Source organism: Mastomys coucha, unplaced genomic scaffold, assembly GCF_008632895.1.
Source record: "Mastomys coucha isolate ucsf_1 unplaced genomic scaffold, UCSF_Mcou_1 pScaffold11, whole genome shotgun sequence".
NCBI lineage: Eukaryota > Metazoa > Chordata > Mammalia > Rodentia > Muridae > Mastomys > Mastomys coucha.
The window spans coordinates 11,203,869-11,209,195 of NW_022196893.1; the positions used below are offsets into that span (position 1 = coordinate 11,203,869).

Consider the following 5,327-nt stretch of genomic DNA (forward strand, 5'->3'; position numbering starts at 1 on the left):
TGATTGGCTGTTTGCTCATTACCCTACGTAATGCCCCGGGATGGGCCGTGACATGTGCGTCTTTTCACTCTACACACATGCGCCAATAGTTCTCTACGCACATGCGCAAACAGTTGTCCACTAGGAGTTAACAGTGGAAGTAGGCGCCATCTTGCCATGGCGAATGCCTCTCAAGATTCACGGCTCCCCACACTCCCCAACCACTCTCAGCCTGATTTCCTCATTCAGCATAGAGAAAGTAGTGCCTGGATGATAAATTTATAAGTGAGTCTGCTGTGTGGCTGAGTTTCATTTTTGTCTGTCTGTCCCTCCATCTCACGAGTCTGTCATCCTCACTACCCCTCCTCCCCCCAACAGCAGGGCCTGGCTAATCTGTTCCCCATGGTTTTCCCAGGTTGCTATGACAATGTACCCCTCCCTCATACACACACTGTGCCTAGTATGCCTTCTCTGTTCTGTGGAGGTGATGGTGGAGCTGGAGGCCGAGGCTGGATGAAGTGTGGATAGCCACAGGTGGGTGGGGGTGGGGGTAGGTAGGAAGTGGGTAGGGGGTGGCAGGACTTTTGTGATAACCAGCTCAGAGCAGGGTAACAGGGTGAGAAAGTCCTGCACAGCTGGCTCTGTGGGAGCTGGGATTCTTTAAACCTTCTAGAGCTTTAGACAATAGGACCTGCTTGGCCATGAGAGGAGTAATGCCCACACCAGAGGGAGAGCTGCTGAGCCACCCTATCTATTTTATGTATATGAGTACATTATAGCTGTCCTCAGACATGCCAGAAGAGGGCATCAGATCCCATTACAGATGGTTGTGAGCCACCATGTGGTTGATGGGAACTCAGGACCTCTGGAAAAGCAGTCAGTGCTCTTAACCTCTGAGCCATCTGCCTCCAGCCTCTGAGCCACCCTATCCAGCTCAGCTTTTCTCTGCTGTTATTCAAATCCTCCGGGGACTCTGGCTCTCCATCCCCCTTTTGGAAGCAGATAGGACTTGAGGCTTCCACTGTAGGTGTCTCCACTGATTGTGGGAAGTGGTCCTCAAGTCACCCTGACACTCAGGACAAGGTCATGGCTGTTGCAGCCTGTTGGCTGAGCTGGTGGCCGGCAGCGCGCATGGGCCCAGGACTCGTTCTGCACTGTGATCAGGAGGCAGCTGACGTGCAGGAATGGAGAACATCTCTAGGTCGTCAGCAAGCAGTCACCGTAAAATGTAATATGAAATCAGCTGTAAGTGTGGAACTTGTAACGTGTGTCATGAGGTGAAGCTCCCACCCAGAGAAGCTTCTAGAAGTCAACGAAGAATCAAGGAGGAGAGTTAAACAGAGAGCTGACGCAGGGATGAGGAGCTTTGGAGCAAGTGTGTGTGTGTGTCTCTCTCTGTCTCTGTCTCTGTCTCTCTAACTGGTGTTCTCTGAGCTTCTGCACTGATCCAGGTATTCTGGCTTTGAGAAACTTCCTTTCTACAAAGGAAAGCAAGGGGGTTGGAGATGTAGCTCAGTGGATAGAGCGTTTGTCTGGCAGGCATAAAGCCCTGGGTTTGATCCCCAGCACTGCATCAAACAGGTGTGGTGGTGCCTGTAATCCTAGCATTTGGGAGATGGAGGCAGGAGGACCAGAAAGGCAGGGACATCCTTGGCTACATGTTGAGTTGGAGGCTAGCCTGGACTTAAAGAATTATTTGAGGTCAGAAGAGGACACTGGATGGCTTGGAACTGGAATGGCAGAGGGCTGCAAGCTGCCGTGTGGGAGCTGGGATGCAAGCCTGAGTCTCCTGTCTAGACTTCCTCAGGCTTAGGGATGCAGGGTCAGCTGCTTTGCTTCTACAGCCGCACCCCCCTTTTGTTTACCCCCTGCTTTCTGGGTTGTTGCTACTCCTTTGCTCTGCTCATCATAGGAGACTGGAGCAGGCGCATGGAAAACCTTGCCAATCTTTCTAGCCTTGGCTTGAAGAATAAATCCTGCCAGGCCTGATAAAGCTGGGATTCAGAGTCTGCAAACTCTGAGTTGGCAGGGCTCCAGCGAGGAACAGCCTCCTATGAGCATCATTTTTGAAGTGGGCTGCATCCTTGCCTGGCCACAGCCAGGTGTGGAGGAGTGACAGTTCCCCTCCCCCCAAGCATAGCGCCCCAGCTCTGGTGCATCTGTCCCTGCTGAATATCGCTCCTTGGGATGAAGGCTCTCAGGCACAGTGTGATTGATTCCTGGAGGACAGACACAAAGGCTCGTACACCGTGGAACCTGGAGACACTGCGCCTGTCAATCAATTCCAGGCATGGTATTTGGCCTGCATCCTTTTCAAAGGAGGCGGCCTGTCAGTTGGCTTGGTACCCCTCTGTGGCTTCTGAAAACCCAGGCACTGAGAAATGCTTTGCCTTGTGAACTAAACAAAGCACAGACTCAGCTGAGGAGCAACAGGCATGGGAGCATAGTCTTAGAAACAAGGTCCGGTCAGCAACAAAGCCCAGGACCATGCAAGGTATGGGGGAGATGTTGGAAGGGATGAGTGCTTCCTGAACGGCTACTGCATCCAGCCTTGTGCACGCTTGATCTCGCTGGTCCTTACACTTAGGAGGAAGGGTGGGTTTAGGCTAAGGGGTAGAGACAGGAAGGGGTGGAGCCAGATATAAATCAGCAATGCCTGATCCCATCTCCTCCCAGGGCCCCAGCTCTGCCTGTGCACAGTGAAATCCACCGTGAAGCTCTGTTTGAGTTCAGGACTTGATGGAGCCAGGTGGCTGCTTGCCTACTTTTATGGAAATCTTTGCTCAACGGGTGGACAAGAGAGGCTGCACATGAGAACTGGGGACTTCTATGGGTGGGTTTCATTTCTGCTGCTATGACAAAGTGCCCTGACATAAAAGGCAGTATGTGGGAGAAAGGCTTTATCTGGCTTACAAGTCCAGGTTACAGTCTATCACTGTGGGATAATCGAGGCAGCCGGTCATGTACCTGCCCTGACAAGCTGGATAAGGCAAGGTGGTAAGCAGTGTTTCTCCTTGGTCTCTGTTTCACTTCTTGCCCCGAGTTTCTGCCCCGACTTCTCCCAGTGATAGACTGTGAGCTGAGTAAGTAAGATGAAACAAACCCTTTTGTCTCCAAGTTGGCTTTGACTGTGGTGTTTGCCATAGCAACAGAAGGCAAATTAGGATAGGTGCCGCACTTTCAGGTGGGTACCCCTTCAGTCAAAGCAATCATTGTCTCTCCATCCCAGCTGTGTCCACAAGCTGACCTGATCTGGATAATCCGAGCTTGATGCTCTTCCTAGTTGTTTCTAAGTTGTAACAAGTTGGCTGTAATTGTAACAAGGACTGCTGGCTGGGGTCTGGTTATCAGTGGTCCATCTCAGCGCCAGAGGATTGATGTTGGTCATAACTCTTCTTTCATGCTGCGTATTGCTGTGGTTTTCAATCGTTTTGGTCATTGCTGGTCTCCTCCCCAGCCTAACTTACTAACCTCATCATAGGTGGGATGCATATCTGGTATTTCTGTTATCCATAGCTTCAGGCATCTCCAGGAGTCTTGGAACACATCCTCTGTGATGAAGGAACTCTATGTCTCTTCCAAAAGACACATTACATTCCTAATCCTAGGAAACTTGGTGTAGGACCTCATTTAGAAATAGGGGTTCTAGAGAGGTAATGAAATGTGGTCATTTGTATGAGTCCTAGGCCAAGCTGACTCATGTTTTCATGAGAAGGAGAGATGTGGGACAGAAGCTGCCTTGAACAAAGTGAGCATCGGGAGAGACATGGGGAGGCCATCCTCAGGTGGCTGGAGCCTGGGGAGAATGTGTGTCCACAGGGGACCAAAGGACATTGGGGCTAACTGCAGAGGCTCGGCAGACAGGAGCTGCTCTGCCCCCAGCCTCAGAGGACGCCAACCCTGCCTACACCTTGGCTCTGACCTTGGACTCCTTGCTTTCAGAACTTCGAGGCAATGCGGCTGGTTTTAAGCCATTCTGGCTGATGTTATTTTGTTACTGAACAACAACTACAAGGGCTGTGGTGGCCTCAGTTTCCTCTCTTCATGGAGGGGTCCAGCTCTGTTTCCATGGAAATTTCAAAGCCCCCAGACCCAGCACACCCTCCTGTGAAGGTCTACTGCAGCCTCAGGAGACACAGGTAGTCCCAAGGGAGGTCCCATCCCTCTAACCTGGAAGAGCTGGGGCAAAGATGCCGAGTATAATGTTTCCAGCCAGGTCGGCTGTATCACCAAGGGACAGGTTAACACTCAGTATAGATAAGACACTCAGGCACATTGCCAGAGCCCTGCTTTCTCTAGCCATAAAGACAGAAGAGAGGCATACATTGCTCTCAGCACTGTCCCAACACTATTTACACTTTCTTTAAGATTCACAACCTTGACCTGGGTGCAGTGGAACACACCTATAATCCCAGCATTTAGGAGGAAGAGGCAGGAGGTTTACAGGTTTGAGGCTAGCCTGGGCTACTTAGGAGGTTCCGGGACAGACTGAGCTATGTGATGAGGTCCTAGCTTAGAAACATGCCCAGTTTTAAAACAATGCACCGGGAATAAACTACCCAAGCACCCGCACTTAACTTTCCACGTGTTAAGGCTGATGCACCAAGGCTGGTGAATGCCGCCATGTTCTAACGTCAGGCAGTGTAAACTGCAGCAGATAAGTTGCTGAAATTCTCCCTTTAATGTTGTTCCCTATAGCTCCTTCGAGCCTGTGGATGCTCTTGCCTTTTCTAATACTGTTCTGGTAACTCCAGCCTCTGCAGAGAAGGAGCAGAGATCAATGACTCACATAAAAACACCATCAGCGCCATGAAATGTGTTAATGGCTTACACAGGCTCATCTGGGAGATTAAGACTATGGAAGTTGGTCTTAAGGGCAGAGCTTCCTCATTGAGTTTGGCCAGGAGACTGGAATCCAGGTATTTCCCCCTGCACTTCAGGGCAGATGCTTGAGACCCTGGAGGCAGGAATCCTCTTGTGAGGTTTGTGCCTCGCCTTTCAAACACTGAATCCCTCCCGGTATGACAGTGTTAGGAAGTTGTGTTAGTCAGCATTGCATCACTAACAAAAGGCTCCAGGCTTGCTGTTATTGTTATGTAGGACCGAGAAGGGCAGTCTGTGTTTTTGGTTGAGTGAGGCTTGCTTCCGGAGACCCAATAGAAGGTTCTACAAGGGATGGAACAGTAAAAGCCACCCTCCCAAGACATAAGACTGCTGACACCATGAGCCCTCACTCCAGTGTCCTGTGGCTACACAATGCCCCAAGTTCCCAGTATTCTGGCTAGACTCCACCCCCCAGACAACTGACCATAGCCAGGTATACCCCACTCCTCTCTCTCTCTCTCTCT

At 50.8% G+C, this 5,327-nt stretch overlaps 1 long non-coding RNA gene across 1 annotated transcript in view; it reads right to left on the reverse strand.

Annotated features, from left to right (window-relative positions):
- Window positions 1-833: 833 nt before the first annotated feature.
- LOC116081600 overlaps window positions 834-5,327 on the reverse strand; it is an 8,793-nt gene continuing 4,299 nt past the window's right edge. Inside the window, exon 3 of the long non-coding RNA XR_004114925.1 lies at window positions 834-1,281. This is a non-coding gene — a long non-coding RNA (uncharacterized LOC116081600). The remainder of the gene's footprint in view (window positions 1,282-5,327) is intronic.